The sequence below is a fragment of the Neoarius graeffei genome, chromosome 9 (assembly GCF_027579695.1).
Source record: "Neoarius graeffei isolate fNeoGra1 chromosome 9, fNeoGra1.pri, whole genome shotgun sequence".
Taxonomy (NCBI): domain Eukaryota; kingdom Metazoa; phylum Chordata; class Actinopteri; order Siluriformes; family Ariidae; genus Neoarius; species Neoarius graeffei.
In genome coordinates, this window is record NC_083577.1 from 60,495,824 (window position 1) to 60,517,771 (window position 21,948).

The 21,948-nt window shown below is 42.2% G+C and overlaps 1 protein-coding gene across 3 annotated transcripts in view; it reads right to left on the reverse strand.

Moving 5' to 3' along the window:
- tlk1a (tousled-like kinase 1a) overlaps window positions 1–16,680 on the reverse strand; it is a 59,703-nt gene extending 43,023 nt beyond the window's left edge. For all 3 annotated transcript variants that reach the window (XM_060929995.1, XM_060929994.1, XM_060929993.1), the window contains exons 1-2: window positions 16,573–16,680; window positions 16,266–16,404 (exon numbers count right to left, since the gene is read on the reverse strand). The gene's annotated coding sequence lies outside the window, so the exon portion shown is untranslated. The remainder of the gene's footprint in view (window positions 1–16,265; window positions 16,405–16,572) is intronic.
- Window positions 16,681–21,948: the final 5,268 nt, after the last annotated feature.

A 21,948-nucleotide genomic window follows, 5' to 3' on the forward strand; every position in this document is an offset into this window, starting at 1 on the left:
TGATTTGTGTCCAGACATTTTGTTCTGCTACCAACGAACTAACTCGTCAGGTCTCGTCTCTCGAGCCCGCGATGAAGGGCAACAATTGATACATTTTTACAAACAGCCAATAGGGAGGTTGCAACGTTCAGGCTCTCCTTTGCTCACAGACACTCAGTAATGCACATTCTCTGTCTCCTGGCAGAAAGCTCCTTAGTTTGCTCCCTTTGTGTCTCAATCACAGCTGGTATTCTGAAGAACGACTTCTTTTCACCTTTCCCATCAGCTTTGTTGGAACACCCTAATGCAGCACAAAAGTTTACCATTGTAGGTTTATGATGAATCAAGTGCCTCGTGGGTTTAAATTCCGCGCGCTGCCGTTATTTCCCCCTGATCACGAGTTTGTTGGTCTTCCAATATGGCGCAGGGTCTGTTTACTTCCGGTTTCGTCAGTGGGAAGGGTCTATATACACCAGCCTCATCTAACTGGTAGAGGAGGCAGCGGCGCGGTTATTTGTAATGATTATCTAGGTGTAAACACACAAACCTGGTTATAAATTTAATACATTTGAAGTTCTTCATACTAATATAATGTATGTAGCCTCGAAAAATAGGTCTACCCAGTTAATTCCATTACTTATTATTCACAGGCCCCCGGGGCCATATTTGGAGTTTCTTTCCAAATTTGCAGATTTTATCTCAGACCTGGTTATTTACTTAGACAAAGCTTTAGTTGTCGGAGATTAATATTTCACTTTGATAACCCAGAAGACCCTTTGAAAACAGCGTTCGTGTCCATTTTAGATTCAGTAGGGGTTAATCAGAAGGTCATAGGACCGACCCATAATGGTGGTCACACCCTCGATCTAATACTAACATTTCGGGTTAAACGTAGAAAATATAGTCACACTTCCACAGTCTGAAGTTCTCGGATCATTCTCTCATCTCATTCAAAATATGTCTGAGTAATAATATATGCACCTCACTACGCTACTGTATTAAACGTACAGTCATGTCAACTACTGCACAGAGCTTTATAAATGATCTCCCAGAGTTATCAACTTTGATTGGGTCACTGTTCAGCCCCTGCAGAACTTGATCAGGCAACTGAATGCTTAGAGTCAACGTTCCGCTATACTTTAATGTAGCTCCTCTTAAAAGGAAAATGAGCAGAAAGAAAAAATTAGCACCCTGGTATAATGATGACACTCGCACTTTAAAACAGACCACTTGAAAATTGGAACGTAAATGGCGTCAAACAAAATTGGTAGTGTTCAAATTAGCTTGGAAGGAGAGCTTCCTGAAGTATAGAAAAGCTCTTAGTGCTGCTCGATCAACATATCTCTCCTCCCTAATAGAAGATAAAAATAATCCTAGATTCCTATTTAATACTGTAGCAAAATTAACCAGGAATAAGTCCACTATAGACATATGCACACCTGTAGTATGTAGTAGCAACGACTTCATGAATTTGACAAAATTGAGAATATCAAACAAAAAATTCAAACTACTAATTTAAGGTCAAAGTGATCCAGTAGTTAACAATATAACTATCAGATCAGCAATTAGAATGTTTTACTCCCCTTAGAAAAATTGAATTACTTTCATTAATCTCCGCATCAAAAACCTCAACTTGTGTACTAGATACCTTATCTACACGTCTATTCAAACAGATAATACCTGAAGTAATTGAACCGCTTCTAAAAATAATAAATTCTTCTCTTACGATTGGCTATGTACCCAAATCCTTTATACTAGCAGTTATCAAACCCCTGATTAAAAAACCTGGACCTTGATCCCTGTCAGCTGTCCAATTATTGGCCAATATCAAACCTCCCCTTTATCTCCAAGAACCTTGAAAAAGCTGTGGCACAGCAGTTATGCTCATATTTACATAGGAATAACATCCATGAAATGTATCAGTCAGGATTTAGACCTCATCATAGCACAGAGACAGCACTGGTTAAAGTAGTAAACGACCTACTGTTGGCGTCTGATCAGGGCTGTGTCTCGCTACTTGCGTTGCTTGACCTTAGTGCAGCATTTGATACCATTGATCATTCCATTCTTCTGGATAGACTAGAAAATGTTGTGGGAGTTAAGGGAATGGCCCTCTCCTGACTCAGGTCTTATTTAACCGATCGCTATCAGGATGCTGATGTAAATGGTGATTTTTCTAGACATACTGAGGTAAAGCTTGGTGTTCCACAAGGTTCTGTCTTGGGTCCACTGTTTTTTTTCCTTTATACATGTTACCTCTGGGTGATATTATTCGTAAACACTATTAGTTTCCACTGTTATGCTGATGACACACAGTTGAATGTTTCTACAAAACCAGATGAGAGACACCAGCTAAGTAACTTCCTTCTGCTTAACTCTGACAAGACTGAAGTACTTGTACTAGGACCACATGCAGCTAGAAGTTATCTGATTACACAGTAACTCTGGATGGCCTGTTTCTTCACATGCAGCAGTAAAAGACCTAGGGGTGATTATAGAGATCTTGCTGTCACGTGACTGGAAAGTACACAACCGCCATCGTGTCGGTCAAAAACACCGCTGAATACTGCTGCACTCATGTACAGAATGGATCAATTTCAACCGACGGACTACACGGCTCATTTTTCTAATGAACAGATAACTAGATATATGTCTAAAATAAACGATCTACAGATTTGTGACCCTTATGGCTTTCCGGACGGAGTTTTTACGACCGGATTTTGAACTGCCAGCGGAATACCCGGACGTGTATGATTACCTCATCAACTTTCCCTCGCTGTTCAGTGGTGAAGCACTGCGTGCTTATAAATCTCTGGACAGTTATCTTTACAGAAATTCAGGATTTGTCAGCGACTCAGATGTGGCATCTTGTAAACAAGAAAATGATCCTCACTGGATGGGTAAGTCACTTAAGTATTCAGTATAGCACTGACCAGCCGATTATAGAATAGAATAATGTAATTCCAAATCGTCCGTGTTGTTTACCATGGATCTGGCGTTGGAGAGGTAGAGGCTTGGCAGTGGAGATTTGAGTGGCTGTTTTCTGAGCTTAGTCAACAGGCCGGCTCTGCCTGTAGCCTCGCTTTTGCTTTGGCTCCCGGCGCCACCTCCTTCCCTTTGCTTCCGATAACAATCCACGGAGACCCCGCTGGTCTCGCAATCTGGTCTTGTCCGGAATGTTTTTTTTTTTCTCGTACGGAATGTTGTGCATGCGATGGAAATCGCTACAAACCGTCATTTTCTGCTGGAAACCAATGTCCAGTAAGTCCATACGGTTGTAGTGGATATTGAAGTCCGGTACAGACGAACAACACGCAAAAATACACACAAAAAACAAAAACCGTGCACAGGTAGGGAGAGCTTGTAGCCACAGCCGTTGTAATAGAATTGTATATAGTAGGGTTTTCCAGAAGAAAAGGTAGAAGTAAAAGCAGAAGTAGAAGGCGGAATATGGCGTTTGACCGACACGATGGCGTCTGTCACAATCTGGATCGGCTGTGACGTCACATGCAAGATCTCTATTGACCCCAGTCTTTCATTCAAAACTGACATTAATAACATTACCTGGATAGCTTTCTTTCATCTCAGAAATATTGCTAAGATGAGAAATTTAATGTCACTACACAACACGGAAAAACTAGTTCATGCTTTCATTACCTCCAGGTTGGATTATTGTAATGCCTTACTGTCTGGAGGTTCCAATAAGTGCATAAACAAGCTCCAGTTAGTTCAAAATGCAGCAGCAAGAGTCCTTACTAGAACTAGAAAATGACTACATCACCCCTGTCCTATCCACATTGCATTGGCTCCCAATCAAATTTTGTATTGATTATAAACTACTACTATTGACCTTTAAAAGCACTGAATGGTCTTGCACCACAGTACCTGAGCAAACTTCTGGTTCTTTATGACCCGCCACACCTACTTAGATCAAAAGGTGCAGGCTATCTGCTGGTACCACATATAGTGAAGGCTATATGAGAGGGCAGAGCCTTTTCTTACAAAGCTCCACAGTTATGGAACAGCCTTCCAAGTAGTGTTCAGGAATCAGATACAGTCTCAGCATTTAAGTCTAGGTTGAAAACATATCTGTTTAGTCAAGCCTTTTGTTAATAGTGTTTATGAGGGAAAGGTGTAGATCTGGAGGGTCCTCAGAGTGTTTTGGTAAACTGGGATGTATGGATGCTGTCAGTCCCCCACTCGCTCGCTCACTCGAGTTTGTTGACGGTGTAGTGGCTGGCTGCTTTATGTCCCGGGGTTCCCTCATGCCTGTGTTACCTTCTGGCTTTCCCCTTTTTGTTATGCTGTCATAGTTAGTTTTGCCAGAGTCCCTGCTTGTATTCCGCGCAAAATGTATACTGTACCTACTTATTCAGGTGACACTGGGCATACCTAACAACCTGTGTTTCCTCTCCCCCCCAAATCTGTCCCTCTGAGTTACAGGTCAATCCTGGGATCAAGATGCTGATCTCTTCTGCTTCTCGGACCTGCCTGATCCATCCTGATGCCCTGTGTCTGGTCAGAGTCTCATCACATCGCTCCTGTGGAGGAGGACGGCCCCATATGGACAGTTGGAAGTCACACTTGGAAGATGCTCTGGACACTTGCAGTAATGCTTTTATGGCTGAGGACTACAGTTGGCTTGCTAACTTTAGGACTGCAGTTGTCATGAACAGATTTGCACTCAAGTTTCCGTCAATGAAGAGTTATAACATCAACAAAACTGACTTCATGTTAAAACTGTTAATGTTATAGCCATGTCTGTTGTTGCCCAGGTGAGGATGGGTTCCCATTTGGGTCTGGTTCCTCTCAAGGTTTCTTCCTCATGTCATCTGGGGGAGTTTTTTCCCTTGCCACCGACACCATGGGCTTGCTCACTGGGGATAGATTAGGGATAAAACTGGCTCATGTCTTGGGTCATTCAGATTCTGTAAAGCTGCTTTGGGACAATGTCTATTGTTAAAAGCGCTATACAAACAAATGTGACTTGACAGGGACTTGTATAACAATTTATTCACTGCTTTTGTTTTTCCTTGATGCTTGAGGCATTTCACCTCAATTCTAGTTTTGCTCTATTTTATTTTTCTTTTTAATCCATGACCAAACAATGGCATCATGTAAAGCAGGGGTGTCCGTTCCTACCCACGAAAGAGCCGGTATGGCTGCAGGTTTTTGTTCCAGGGAGTATAAACGTGTGACTGCTGCTTGGCTGAAATGAAAACCTGCAGCCATACCAGCTCTTCACAGATAAAGTGAGCACCGCTGATGGAAAGTAACAATTGTGAAACAGAATTCTCCATAATTCTGTTTCCCACAGCTGGGGTCCGAGTTCTAAAAAGGTTGTGGTCTGAGGGTTCATCAACTGAAAAATATCCAGAAAGAAAACTGGGTCCCAAGTTAATTCCAGTTGTACTGTGAACATTAAAAGCACCAAGGTCATTTTCACTTGGATCCCTTGCATGTCCACTTTACCTGGACTAGACAGTTCCTTAGTCAAACACCATTAAATTCAGTTCTTAAAATGATAAAGTATGTTTATTCTATTTTTTTTAATTAATACATAGAGAAGCCTCCGTTCTCAAAATTATAAAGTCGCAATTTTCTCTCTTTTAAATATAACACAGAGCTGATCGGGTTCTAGAGAGTTGTAGGTGTTGGAAAATATACATGCTGAGGGGGGAACTAGGCAGCAAAGCAAAAAAAGAACTCACACAGTTAAAGCGGTGGTATGAGTGTGTGCAGACAGAGGAGAGAATATAATTACAAAACACTCCTCTTTGCTCGTGTATTACTTAGCTGGCAGCTTCATTAAGCCCTCTTTAGTCTTTAACTTCATTTGGCTCTACTGTAGATTGTTCCCATAAAGCATTTAAGCTCTGTACATTCAGCAGCTTAATGTGCAGTTCTGTCTCTCAGACACACACAGCCAGAACAGAAAACACTATTAGCCACACACACACACACACACACACGCTCTCGCTGCCTTCAGAATGGGAAAGTAGAGGAAGAAAAGGGGCAGAGAATGCAAAAAGGGTGTGAGAGAGAGAGAATACCCCCGAGATACACAGGATCAGGTAGTAGAGAAAGAACAGACAGCCAAGATGGATGCCAGCATGGCTCATTTGTGGAGAAAGGGTGAAACAGATTGGCTCTGTGTATACCCCACTCTATGCTGCTGAAGAATGTCACTGTACAGTAATGATACAATGGTGGATAGTATGATGGCTGATCCTGTATAATGGTTGTAATTCTTAAGATATAGATGAACATATAGTCCTAAATAACACTGTCCCTAAATTGTACTTAATGTGTGACAGACTTAATTAGCACACCCCTCCACATGTTAACATCACTACAGCATTCAATAAAGAATTGTTCCTGATCCTAGATGAAGTCATTGTCTTAGAGAAACACAAATTGCCAGACATCTAACACAATAATTAAAATAAATAAATAAATAAATAAAAAGCCCCCCCCCCCCCCGAACTGAAGTACCAGTCAAAAGTTGACACACCTACGCACATCTTTCTGTATTTCGATTATTTTCTACATTGTAGAACACTGAAGACATCAAAACCATGAAATAACATGTGGAACATGTATAGGATTACGTAGTTAAAAAAAAAAGTCAAATGTTTCATATTTTCATTTTTTCAAAAGTGGCCACTGTCTAAATGCATTTGAGAACAAACAGTAAATAAAATACAGTAAATAGCCCTATTCCACAAGTGTAGTAATTAGGGATCGACCGATATGTTTTTTTCAGGGCCGATACCGATTATTATGGAATTGGGATGCCGATAACCGATATGTGCAACCGATAAATGTAAACATTATAATTCACATGAAATTAAACATAGCACACACTGACACAGACCTTCATATCCATGAAATGTATGTTTAATTGTAAAATTGAACATGAAATTTTGTGCAGGGAGATGCCAGCAGCATTTGTACAATAAAGTCAAACATTAGTTAGAATAAAATGAGAAATAAAATAATAAAATAAATATTCACCAATAAAAAAAAAAAAAATCACTCCCTACTATATTACAGCTCACCATTTTCAGTGGAAAATAAGTGAAAATACACTCTGGATTCTTTTACACTAAGAACTAAGTAAGACTTACCAACTTCAAGTAGTTTTTAAATAAATCAAGTGTAGGGAGCGGCCTGCAGCATTTTTTAAAAAGTAAAATCAAACAAAGTAGGCTATCACTCCCTATTATGTAACAACTTAACAAGTAACCATCTACATTCTAATGCTTTTAATGCCCAAGCCTAATATTCCCAATTTAGGAGGATTATATTGTAGTGAAGGAAGCATTACATGTAGTTTCAGCGAGACTAGTTGGTTGTAGGCTAATTCAAGTGCTTCCTTCCGTAAGCTAAGTTTGCCTGGCTACACAGATGCAAATGGACAATTTTAACGAGTAGTAGATGAAGAATGTAAACATATAAATGTTGTGCTTTTGCAACTTGTGTGTTTGTGACTTATTGCGGCAAAAGCAGCGCGTCCTTACCTTGAAGTGGGATCTGCTTCTGCCCGAGTGCCCATACGGCTGCCTTGAAACAGTTCACAGCGTTTAGCTACGCGTGTTGATTGGCTGTATCCCTTGTGCCGCTTCTGCCCGAGTGCCCGTACGGCCGCCTTGAAACAGTTCACAGCGTTTAGCTACACATGTCGATTGGCTATATCTCTTGTGCCAAACAAATCAGATGTTGTGGTGGGCGGGACAGTGTTCTTGAACTCAGAGAGGCGAGTGCAGGAAAGGACGTGCAGTGACAAGCGCGTTAGGAACGAAATGGCTGCAAAAAGGCATGTTATGTTATTGGCATATCGGTGGAAATTATGGCCGATACCGATAACCCTAAAAATGCAGAATATCGGCCCGATATATCGGCCAGGCCGATTATCGGTCGACCCCTAGTAGTAATCCACATTGTTAAGAACCGCTCAACTAAGTAAAGATAAACGACATTCATCATTACTTTAAGACTTGAAGAGCCTTTTAATTAATTAAAAAAGAAAAAACATTTAATTAGAAGTTGTGTCCATACTTTTGACTGGGACTGTATGTCGGAATACAACACAATAAGTCTCTATGCGTTTTATTTCTGTGTGCTACTGATAGTGAGCTATAGCTTATAGCATGCAGAATTGCTGGAGAAGCAGCCAGAGGATATTTCAGACCAGAGCACAGGGTAACCTGAGAAATGTCATGTAACACACATGATGTGGTCCAGTAAATAACGTTCGGCCAAATGACGCAAGGCTTCAATTTGAAAGTACACAACCACTCGACATGTTTTCCAACGATGTCTTATTTGGAAGCATCTAAGCAGGACAGAGGACTGTTATAAACAAGTTCAAACAGCACAGACTGAGTTCAGGTCCATACAGCACTGTATTGGTATGATATACTCAATATTTTACTGTCAAACGCATGCAGTACTTAACCAGAAACAATCTTCCAAGCAGTGGATTATAGTGACAGGATACACAAACGCAGTTTCAGACTGAATTGGACGGCCAGTATAACCAATATTGGCAATAATCTACATCCTTTGAAAAAGAAAGCTTATACTTATCCACAAAAATAAATGATTTATCGATGTGCATCTTTGCACCTACTATATTAAATGATAACGACTCAAAGTGGAAGTGGCAAACGTGGTTTATTTTCAGAACCAATTCTGGGCGGCACGGTGGTGTAGTGGTTAGTGCTGTCGCCTCACAGCAAGAAGGTCCGGGTTCGAGCCCCGTGGCTGACGAGGGCCTTTCTGTGTGGAGTTTGCATGTTCTCCCCGTGTCCGCGTGGGTTTCCTCCAGGTGCTCCGGTTTCCCCCACAGTCCAAAGACATGCAGGTTAGGTTAACTGGTGACTCTAAATTGACCGTAGGTGTGAATGTGAATGGTTGTCTGTGTCTATGGCTACGTTTACATTAGACCGCATCTGTCTCGTTTTCTTCGCGGATGCACTGTCCGTTTACATTAAACCGCCTGGAAACGGGAATCCGCCAGCGTCCACGTATTCAATCCAGATCGTGTCAGCTCCGGTGCTGTGTAAACATTCAGAATACGCGGATACGCTGTGCTGAGCTCTAGCTGGCGTCTCATTGGACAACGTCACTGTGACATCCACCTTCCTGATTCGCTGGCGTTGGTCATGTGACGCGACTGCTGAAAAACGGCGCGGACTTCCGCCTTGTATCACCTTTCATTAAAGAGTATAAAAGTATGAAAATACTGCAAATACTGATGCAAATACTGCCCATTGTGTAGTTATGATTGTCTTTAGGCTTGCCATCCTTCCACTTGCAAGTGGTAAGTGATGTGCGCTGGGATCACACACACAGCGGCTCAGTCCCGAATCACTGCTTGTTCACTTCACTCGCGCGCTCTGTGAGCTGCGCAAGGCTGGAGTGCGCACCCTCCAGAGGGCACTCGCTGTTCAGGGCGGAGTGATTTGGAGCGCAGGATGCCTGCGGAGCCGAGCGTATCCATGTATTGGTATTGCTGTGTGCACGCAAATCGTGTATTGGTGTTGCTGTGTGCACACTAATCGTTTTAAAAACGTTAATCTGATGATCCGCTGATACAGTCTAATGTAAACATGGGCTATGTGTCAGCCCTGTGATGACCTGGCGACTTGTCCAGGGTGTACCCCGCCTTTCACCCGTAGTCAGTTGGGATAGGCTCCAGCTTGCCTGCGACCCTGTAGAACAGGATAAAGCGGCCAGAAATAATGAGAGGAGATATATCAGTTGCAGGATCCAGGGGTACGAGATGTATCCAGTGTATTGTTAAAATATGCAACAACAAAGAGGGCAATAAAATCAGTACTGCTCACACAGGGTAGTAGAAGGGAAAACTACTTCTACACCAAAAGTCATAGAAATACAACCAACATGTATTTTTTTTAGCTATTTTAGTATTTGGAAATTTGAGCTAAAAACCGATGTAAAGTGTAACACGAAAGCCGTTCACCAACACAACTTTTACTCTTTATTTAAAAAGGAAAAAAAAAAGCCTATACTTATCCACAAAAATCAATGATTTATCAATGTGCATCTTTGCACCTACTATATTAAATGATAACGACTCAAAGTGGAAGTGGCAAATATGGTTTGTTTTCAGAACCAATTCTGTTTCATACTGCACAAATCTAAAGAAGCCATAAAGCACTTTTAGACGGGTGTGTGGCAAAATTATATTTAAAATATATATCAGTTGCAGGATCCAGGGGTACGAGATGTATCCAGTGTATATATTGTTAAAATATGTAACAACGAAGAGGGCAATAAAATCAGTACTGCTCACACAGGGTAGTAGAAGGGAAAACTACTTCTACACCAAAAGTCATAGAAATACAACCAACATGTATTTTTTTTAGCTATTTTAGTATTTGGAAATTTGAGCTAAAAACCGATGTAAAGTGTAACACGAAAGCCGCTCACCAACACAACTTTTACTCGCTATTTAAAAAAGAAAAAAAAAAAAAGCAATTTTTGAATGAATTTTACACTTTGACTATTATGCAAACAATATAGACCCAAAGTGGAGAATATGGAACTCAAGAATGAAAGATTTCAAACAAAATAACAAAACACGCATTATGTAACACTGTTTTTAATTATACTCCTATATAAAATAAATCACGAAGTTTTAACTTCATACAAGCTAAAGTTCTCTTCCAAAAAAAAAAAAATACACAAGTTCTCATACGATTTACTTACTGTTTGCAAATTTTCAGCTTTCTACTTCTAATAACTATTCCAAATTTACACTGAATTCTCAACTCCGAACACATTTATGCTGATATAAATTGCAGGAAAACTCAGCCATTTTGCTTTGAAAAATGCTTTCCTGGGATCGCGTACAGTACAATGCATCTTAACAGCAGCAAGGCTTGAACTCTCATTCTCATATCCCAAATGTTCTTTTGGTACCAAATCTTCTTGATTCCATCGTAAACAGCTCCCAAAATTACACATTTTCTGAAACTCCGAACACACATTTCGATCAACGATGTCCAAGAATTGCTTTGGCAGCATCAGTTTACAAAGCAAGCGAGCGTGGTAAACAAAAAAGGTTCAAACTTACTTCTCCGCTCACTTCGTGGCCGTTTCTTCTTCATGTGAAGGTCTTTGATGAACTGTTAGAGCAGGGGTGTCAAACCTGATCCATAAAGGGCCTTGTGGCTGCAGGTTTTCATTCCAGCCATGCAGCAGCACACCTGACTTGGCTCATTCAATCAACTGAACTGTCTTCACACAGTCAAATACTTGCAGCCACACCCACCCTTGATTAAAGGGTGGGTGTGTCAGTTGATTGAATAAGCCAAATCAGGGTGCTGCTGCATGGCTGGAATGAAAACCTGCAGCCACATGGCCCTTTATGGATCAGGTTTGACACCCCTGTGTTAGAGGGAGGGCTAATATAATATAGTACCCCTAATAACAGATATGACGAACAGCCTTGCTAAACGCTGTGTGACTAGCAAAGATAGCGTGACCTTTTTACACTTCGTTTGCGAAACATCATAATGGAAGATTCTACAAATTCAATAGCAATTTGGAGAAAAAACAAAAGGGGGGGGGGAGAACTCAAAGAAGAAGAAACCTTTGTCACATGCACACTTCAAGCACAGTGAAATTCATCCTCTGCATTTAACCCATCTGAAGCAGTGAACACACGCGCACACACTCAGAGCAGTGGGCAGCCACACTAGAGTGCCCGGGGAGGAGTCAGGGGTTCGGTACCTTGCTCAAGGGCACTTCAGCTCAAGCCGCCCCACGTTAACCTAACTGCATGTCTTTGGACTGTAGGGGAAAACGGAGCACCCGGAGGAAACCCACGCAGACACGGGGAGAACATGCAAACTCCACACAGAAAGGCCCCTGCCGTCTGCTGGATTCGAACCCGGAACCTTCTTACTGTGAGGCGACCATGCTAACCACTATACCACCATGCCACCCATGGTGGCAAAGAAATACTCATGAAAAAAGTATTATGAGAAAAACCAGGAGGCGCTGGCTGAAAAAGCCAAGGAAAGAATGCAAATCTTAGACAATAAATGTGAAAATATCAAAAAAGACCACACCTGCAATGCATTCTGGGTATTAATTAAAATGAATACTAGATAATCTCTCAAAATGACATTTGTTCTCATGATCAAATCTAATAATAAATCAATATTCTGATGACAGGTAGGTGACTGAAATTGTTAAGTTCTCTCGTATGTTACACCTTTGTACCCCTGGATCCTGCAACTGATCATAAACAAACCTGCTGCAAGTGTGTCAACCCAGCACAAAGAACACAGAGTCCCTGCTAGAAAAACAGTTCAAAGTATTAGCAAATTGAACATTTTCTTTTAGTGTTTACTGGAACGGAGATCCAGAATCCATAATATTAGAAATGTGGGGTCACAATTCTTGATACCTTATCCAAAAATAAAAATATACATTTTTGATTTATGAATACTAGTAAAACAAACAACCTAAATAATTCAAACTTGGCTTTGTTCGATATGTTCCGAAATCATACACAGAGCTTAGTTCTGACCAATCAGGAATCAGAAGGCAAGTTGCTGTTGTCTGAGAATTAATGCCACCAACATAGCTCTCCCCCTCACACAACGCATAAAAAAATAAAAAAAAAGTTAATTACAGACATGTATACCCAACTGCACTAAAACCAAGAATAGCGCTCCGCAAGTTGCAAGTTTCATGGGTAGAGGGAGAAAGCATCAGTTCATAAAGTTAAGTTGTTTGCAAGTTTAGCACTTCTCTATTCTGAACACAAAAATTAGGCGACATAAAAATTACAACTTGAGATCATTAAACTACTGCGAACATTTGGGCAGTATTGAAAATCAATTCCCTCTGACCACCCTAACGGTGACTCGTTTTACCACTACCCATCACTTCTTTTCAGCAGTTAGAGGCGTTCTCTCCAGCCCCATTTGTTTATATGGAAACTGTTCCCCTTTTGCAGGGCTAATGTCAACTATTAAGTGTTAAGTATGCTTCTGATTAATTTTAATTAAAAAGATAAATAAATAGAAAAACTCTCATGAGAGCAGCTGCAGGTTGAAGCCACAATGCAGCACAACCAAACCACAGGATCCTGCTACCTGACAACACCTCGACAAATTGGATTGCAGATTTAGAAAAATGTTTCGCCCTGTTTAAAAGATCAGTACTTTGCCCAGAACATTTCCTTTCCAGAAAACCGTGCACATCTTAGCAGGAAAAAAAATGGCATTATAAAAACCTGCTGTGAAAACTTATCTTATCAGCAGACTGCTCACCCATGTCTACACTAACTTTGCTTTCATGGTGTGTGGTTTGTTTGGTTTTTTTTTTTTGTTGTTGTTGCATATTTATAATTATAAAATACAATAAATAAATGTTGACAATGATTTTAAGGTTACCAAGTCTGGGTTTCTCAATAATCCTAGTGCCAGAGCCACCTGCTCTGTCCAATGATTTGCCAGTAGCTTTTACTTGTTACCTTAATGGCTAACTTCTGAACATCTCAGAAGCTGCACCATTAACTAAAACGCTGTTCAAGTGACAGTAGTCTGGCAGAACTAGGTTTTCCATTCACAGAATATCAATTAGTGTCTATATACATCAGGAAACGGAAGTAATTTGGCACTTTTATGCAAGCCAGCCATGTTACAGTAACCTGTATTTGTTCTAATCGCTGCTTCTTGTTCAAGGTACATGGTGTAACTGCTCAGGTCTCACATACAGTGTCATATTCGAGTAGCTTGCATAATTTGATTTAAAAGCAAGACAAAAAAATGTACTAAACATGCAAGTGATAAATTTGAAGAGCATTTTGATGAGTGTTTGAATCACTGTTTTGGCTGCAAATAGGAGGATAAAGCATTAATTTATGCTAATAAATGTACTGACATTAAACACTTAGCAAATCATGGATTTCTAAATATGCATAACATTCATGACAATGCATAAATGTAAAGCTTAAGTAGAAGATTTACTGACTCATTAAATTAAGCATCTGTAGTGAACTTGACAATCAGTTGGTAAAACCACTGAAAAAGTACCTAAAGGGCACATTTATCCTTGATTTGATATACGTTGATTTACAAAAAAAAAAAACATTAACAGAAATCGGGGCTTAACCCGATTAAATGATTTATTTGTCTGCTTGTTACAAGCAATGGAAATGGCTGGGCCGCTGAGCTCAGACGCATCTCCATAACTCTCCGCTGCTCTAACTGCCACTACAGTGTGTGGCTGGCAGCGCTCCTTTAATCCACCCTTAGCCCACACACTCTCCGGAGTGTGAGGAGCCAACATGGATGCCCCAAACACACTGAGCCTGACACAAAATGGCAGTGCAAAGATCAGTCGTGTTATCAGGCTGGAGGACAAACAGGTTGAAGATGGCAGAGAGTTGGTATCAGAGTCAATGGCAGAAATAGCAGAGGAGGTGGCGAGTCTGCTCACAGTGGAACAATGCAGCACGGAGAACATGCTTCAACAGTGGTGAATTATTCAATTGCCTCTCAAAAACAATCCGTGATCAGGAGGAAAAAAAGTTATTGGTGCAAAATATATTAAAAAAAAGATACAGCTTAGTAGGGTTAATAGGGGTTGATCATTTACAATTTCTTGTTTTCCTAAAGAACAGTGAAGGGGGGAAAAAGTGCAACCCACAGTAGGTGAAGAGTGGAGTACAGGAATAGTAATTCCCCCCACCCCCATCTGGTTAGGAGGCATCATTTCCTTGACATTCTGCATAGGTTTTCAGTGCACACACACACACACACAGGCAACAATTTGAAGCCCCTGCACAGAGAAGCGGTTGAACCCTTAGAATGCAGTGGATGTCATTTTAGCTCTCTATGCACTTCAGCAGAGTGGGGTGTCCACCTGTTTATGGCACACTCAGACTTTCAAAATTAAAAACACCAGCCTCTTGTGTCTGTGCTCACCATTTCCGTGAAACTGACCAGCTGATAACTTAGGCCATTTCTACAGGCCGGTGGAAAAAAAAAAAACAAGATTAATTACCCTAATAACAATTATTGTTAAATAATATCAGATTTGTCATCCTGCCAACAGGTTTATCAAACCGCGAGCGCTACGAAAAGTAGGAGATGAACTCCTTACAGATGCAAGAACTTCACCGACATCCCTGTAGAGGGTGAACAACTCTGCTCCTGCAAAAAAATAAATAAATAAATAAAATGCACTCCAAGTCCATTTCAGGTCTCCAGAGAAGTTAGAGAGCTGGTCATTACATAAAAGACGAGAAAATTACCATCTTATATAACAGTGGTCACATCACTGCAGTCGTGGTCAAGGATATTTATAGCAAACCTATTGATCCTATCCTATTGAAAGGCTCACAGACACACTTGGGTCAAAATGGCAGAAGTTGAAAATGAGTCAGTCCTGATTACTCACTAGCAAAACAACAAGTGGGATTAAACTGATACCCAGATGAGTGCAGCAGTAGCAGTGCTCATCAGGATCATCAACACCACTTTGCTGGAAAAGTACTGTAGATCAGGGGTTTGTGTGCAAAGCAAAGTAACACCCTGCATGTCTCCATGAGCTGAAGTGGATGTCTAGGGAACATGCATACAATACCCCCTTCCAAAAAAAAAAAAAAATCATCCGGACTCCAAGCCAAAGAAAAGAAAAGGGCAAACGAGGATATGAGCCGGCAACCACTGAGAATTAGCATTTCATTAAAGTCGATTGAAGTAAAAGTTACACCGGAGACATAAGAGGAAAAGTCTCCACCAAACAAGCCCAGGTCCTCCATGATGTCAAAAGAGCTGACCTTTTTTTTTTTAAACCAGACATCTTTGCTAGCACATTCAGGCTGAACAAACTATCAGCAATAACACCTCTGTTATAAACTCGCACTTGTTCCAAAAGCGCTTACAAAACTACACCGAAAATCATCTATTCCCGGCTCCAAGTGCAAAAATCCGGCTAACTGCTCATATCCAGAGCTTGTTAGTTGATTTTAAAAATATTTATTTATTTATATTTACTTCACACCAAGCAGAGAGACAGACACCTTATAGCTCCGGCACTGTACTACAGTAGCACGCTAGCATGCTAACAGCTTTAGCCAGCGTTGATAAACCTACTGAGTGCCGAGCGACCGTGGCCTCGGCACAACTCGATTCAGGACGGGATTTTATAAACGCCGAAAGCACGCACAAACAAAACACCACCTAAAAACTAAAGCGCAGACCTTAAAGAATGAAATACGTGCACGATACCTTGCTTAGCCTCAACTCGAGTCGCGCCGCGTTGCCGAGAAAGCAGCCGTGGTGTTGGGGACGTGGAGAGCCGGGACCAAGATGGCGTCCCCTCCTCCAAACTTCCAGCACTTCCACTTACTTTGGACACTCATCAAAGCTACTTTTGGGAACGACAAAGCAAACAAAAAATGGTCGATAATAATTAAGAATCTCTTAGAAAATACTCCAGGGAGACTATGAGATAAAATTATTAATGCATATATAAATATAAATATATATATATTGCATGTCTTGTTTATTTTTTTTTAACATTTCGGACACAAACCTTCACGCGCTCTGCACTGCGTCTGGTGGAGAGACTGAGGTGAAAATTACAGGCGTCACTAGTCACCCGTGTGCAGCGCTGAGACACTATGGCGATGTTCATGTGCATATCCTATACACATTCACACACCACTGACAGGAGAGGGAGAGGAAAAAAAAAGGCTGACCATCTACGTAACACCATAAACATCTCTTACATCACGCCCAGTAAATAATAGATGCAAAACATGCTTTTGTTTAGATATTTGCTCTTTGCATTCTTGACAGTAATTTACTGTGCTATCAAATGTCACAGGAACGTTAGAATAAACCAAGGCAATCTAAATAAATAATAAATATTCCAGATATTTTCAGAAGTAATGCAAGGAATAATAATCCGAGATGTCTGAGCTTCACAAAATGCACAGTTTCTGTCTCAAAAGAAAAGGTACTAAATCATATCATATTCCTCAGGTGCCCTCAAACACATCCATCCATCCATCATCTGTAGCCGCTTTATCCTGTTCTACAGGGTCGCAGGCAAGCTGGAGCCTATCCCAGCTGACTACGGGCGAAAGGCGGGGTACACCCTGGACAAGTCGCCAGGTCATCACAGGGCTGACACATAGACACAGACAACCATTCACACTCACATTCACACCTACGGTCAATTTAGAGCCACCGATTAGCTATAGCCTAACCTGCATGTCTTTGGACTGTGAGGGAAACCAGAGCACCCGGAGGAAACCCATGCGGACACAGGGAGAGCATGCAAACTCCGCACAGAAAGGCCCTCGTCAGCCACTGGGCTTGAACCCAGGACCTTCTTGCTGTGAGGCGACAGTGCTAACCACTACACCACCGTGACGCCCTCAAGGCAATCTCATCTCATCTCATTATCTCTAGCCGCTTTATCCTGTTCTACAGGGTCGCAGGCAAGCTGGAGCCTATCCCAGCTGACTATGGGTGAGAGGTGGGGTACACCCTGGACAAGTCGCCAGGTCATCGCAGGGCTGACACATAGACACAGACAACCATTCACACTCACATTCACACCTACGGTCAATTTAGAGCCACCAGTTAACCTAACCTGCATGTCTTTGGACTGTGAGGGAAACCAGAGCACCCGGAGGAAACCCATGCAAACTCCGCACAGGAAGGCCCTCGTCAGCCACTGGGCTTGAACCCAGGACCTTCTTGCTGTGAGGCGACAGTGCTAACCACTACACCACCGTGCCGCCCTCAAGGCAATCTAAATAAATAATAAATCTCATCTCATCTCATTATCTCTAGCTGCTTTATCCTGTTCTACAGGATCGCAGGCAAGCTGGAGCCTATCCCAGCTGACTACGGGCGAGAGGCAGGGTACACCCTGGACAAGTCGCCAGGTCATCGCAGGGCTGACACATAGATACAGACAACCATTCACACTCACATTCACACCTACGGTCAATTTAGAGCCACCAGTTAACCTAACCTGCATGTCTTTGGACTGTGAGGGAAACCAGAGCACCCGGAGGAAACCCATGCAAACTCCGCACAGGAAGGCCCTCGTCAGCCACTGGGCTTGAACCCAGGACCTTCTTGCTGTGAGGCGACAGTGCTAACCACTACACCACCGTGCCGCCCTCAAGGCAATCTAAATAAATAATAAATCTCATCTCATCTCATTATCTCTAGCTGCTTTATCCTGTTCTACAGGATCGCAGGCAAGCTGGAGCCTATCCCAGCTGACTACGGGCGAGAGGCAGGGTACACCCTGGACAAGTCGCCAGGTCACCGCAGGGCTGACACATAGATACAGACAACCATTCACACTCACATTCACACCTACGGTCAATTTAGAGTCACCAGTTAACCTAACCTGCATGTCTTTGGACTGTGAGGGAAACCAGAGCACCCGGAGGAAACCCACGCGGACACGGGGAGAACATGCAAACTCCACACAGAAAGGCCCTCGTCAGCCGCTGGGCTTGAACCCAGGACCTTCTTGCTGTGAGGCGACAGTGCTAACCACTACACCACCGTGCTGCCCTCAAGGCAATCTAAATAAATATTCCAGATATTTTCATAAGTAATGCAAGGAATAATAATCTGATATGTCTGAGCTTCACAAAATGCACAGTTATAGTGATTTCCTTCAAGTGTTATTCAACGCCATACTAGGTTTCTGTCTCAAAAGAAAAGGTACTAAATCATATCATTCCTTGGGTGCCCTCAAGCAGATCCATCCATCCATCCATCATCTGTAGCCGCTTATCTTGTCCTACAGGGTCACAGGCAAGCTGGACCCTATACCAGCTGACTACGGGTGAGAGGCGGGGTACACCCTGGACAAGTCGCCAGGTCATCGCAGGGCTGACACAGAGACAAACAACCACTCACATTCACACCTACGGTCAATTTAGAGCCACCGATTAGCTATAGCCTAACCTGCATGTCTTTTTTTTTGGATAGGACAGTGTAGAGAGACAGGAAATGAGCGGGAGAAAGAGACGGGGAGGGATCGGGAAATGACCTCGGGTCAGAATTGAACCCGGGTCCCCGGATTTATGGTATGGTGCCTTAGCCATCTGAGCCACGACACCCCCAACCTGCATGTCTTTGGACTGTGAGGGAAACCAGAGCACCCGGAGGAAACCCATGCAGACACAGGGAGAGCATGCAAACTCCACACAGAAAGGCCCTTGTCAGCCGCTGGGCTTGAACCCAGGACCTTCTTGCTGTGAGGCGACAGTGCTAACCACTACACTACTGTGCCGCCCCCCTCAAGCAGATTTGTAGCATTATGATGTATTTTTTACCTAGGAAGGTGCAAGGACTGAAAAGCTAGAAGAAGCCTTTATTTGTCACATGCACACTGCAAGCACAGTGAGATTCATCCTCTGCATTTAACCCGTCTGAAGCAGTGAACACACACAAAAACTACAGTGCCTGGGGAGCAGTTAGGGGTTAGGTACCTTGCTCAAGGGCACTTCAGCCCAAGGCCGCCCCACGTTCACCTAACCGCATGTCTTTGGACTGTGGGGGAAACCCATGCTGACAACATGCAAACTCCACACAGAAAGGCCCCCGCCGGCCGCTGGGCTCAAACCCAGGATCTTCTTGCTGTGAGGCGACCGTGCTAACCACTACACCACCATGCCGCTCCCTAGAGTTAAACTAGACTCTAAAGGTACTTTTCGGTACCTTAAATCATCTTTAAAGGTATGTATGTTTCCAGGTAAATGATACACCCTTGAGAGCGTGACCACAATGCCAAGAAAAGGTGCATTGGCTCCCAATCAAATTCCGTATTGTTTATAAAATACTACTACTGACCTTTAAAGCACTGAATGGTCTCGCGCCACAGTACCTGAGCGAACTTCTGGTCCTTTATGACCCACCACGCCTACTTAGATCAAAAAGTGCAGGCTATCTGTTGGTACCACATATAGTGAAGGCTACATCAGGGGACAGAGGCTTTTCTTACAAAGCCCTACCGTTATAGATCAGCCTTCCAAGCAGTGTTCGGAAATCAGACACAGTCTCAGCGTTTAAGTCTAGGCTGAAAACATATGTTTAGTCAAGCCTTTTGTTAATAGTGTTTATGAGGGAAAGGTGTAGATCTGGAGGGTCCTCAGACAGAGTGTTTTGGTAAACTGGGATGTATGGATGCTGTCAGTCCCCCACTCGAGTTTGTTGACGGTGTAGTGGCTGGCTGCTTTATGTCCCGGGGTTCCCTCATGCCTGTGTTACCTTCTGGCTCTCCCCTTTTAGTTATGCTGTCATAGTTAGTCCCTGCTTGCACTCAGCACAAAACGTATACTGTTCCTTCTTATTCAGGTGACATTGGGTATACCTAACAACCTGTGTTTTCTTCCCCCCATCTGCCCCTCTGAGGAGTTACATGTCAATCCTGAGATCGAGATGCTGACCTCTTCTGCTCCTCGGACCTGCCTGATCCATCTTGATGCCCTACGTCTGGTTGGAGTCTCATCACATCGCTCCTGTGGAGGAGGACGGCCCCATATGGACAGTTGAAAGTCACACTTGGAAGATGCTCTGGACACCTACAGTAATGCTTTTATGTCTGAGGACTACAGTTGACTTGCTAACTTTAGGACTGCAGTTGTCATGAACAGTTTTGCACTCAAGTTTCCATCAATGAAGAGTTATAACATCAATGAAACTGACTTCACGTTAAAACTGTTAAAAATGTTATAATCACGTTGTCTGTTATCAGCCAAATGACAATGGGTTCCCTTTTGAGTCTGGTTCCTCTCGAGGTTTCTTCCTCATGTCGTCTGAAGGAGTTTTTCCTTGCCACCGACACCACAGGCTTGCTCATTGGGGATAGATTAGCGATAAAATTAGCTCATGTTTAAAATCATTCAAACTCTGTAAAGCTGCTTTGCGACAATATGTTTATTGTTAAAAGCACTATAAAAATAAACTTGAAAAAACAAACTTGACATTTTATTATAATTTTTTTTCTGAATGTGTATAGGATCAGATTTTACTTTTTTCTTTTCCCATACTGGGCCATTGATGCATTTTATGCTGTGAAAATATATTATCTTGGCTGATTTGACACATCATGGACACCAACATGATACAACTTGCCTTAAAGAACACTGCCACTGTGCCTCTGAGATTTTGCACAATACAGCAACAGAAGTTTGCAGAGAAGAAGAAGCAGCTTTGTCATTGTACAAGAATACAACGAAATTCCGTAGAATACAACGAAATTCTGTAGAATACAACAAAATTCCGCATTCCCAGCATAAAATGCATCAATGGCTCAGTATGGGAAAAGAAAAAAGTAAAATCTGATCCTATACACGTTCAGAAAAAAATAAAATAAAATGTCAAGAGTTGCTCACTTACTGTGAGGATGTCAGTATCAGGTATCAGCCAATACTCAAGACTTCTGTCATACTGAAAATGTATGAAAATTTAGGATCATTCCTTCATATTCTGTAATTTCTTTATTCTGGTTGCAGTAGAGAGTTTATCCTACCACTGGGCACAAAGCAGGAATACATCCTGGATTGGATCTGTCAGATGCCCTCTTACAGATAGAGGCAAGTTAAAGAAGCCTCATGTTTTTGCAAGGTAGGAGGAACCTGGAGAACCCGCACAGACACAGGGACAACATGTGAAACTCGACACAGACACTAACTAAAGTTCAGGATTGAACACAGATCCTGGAGCTGTGAGGCAGAAACACTACCTGCTACAGTAGCAAGTTTCCAAACAGATGCAAAATCAGTGCATCCCTAATTTGAGATCACTAAAACTATGGATTTAATCCAGCATCCATAATATTGAACAGTATTGAGATGAAGTGAGGAGAACTCTGTTATGAAATGATTAATCCTGTTCATAACGCAGGTCATTTAATTATTACATAGAT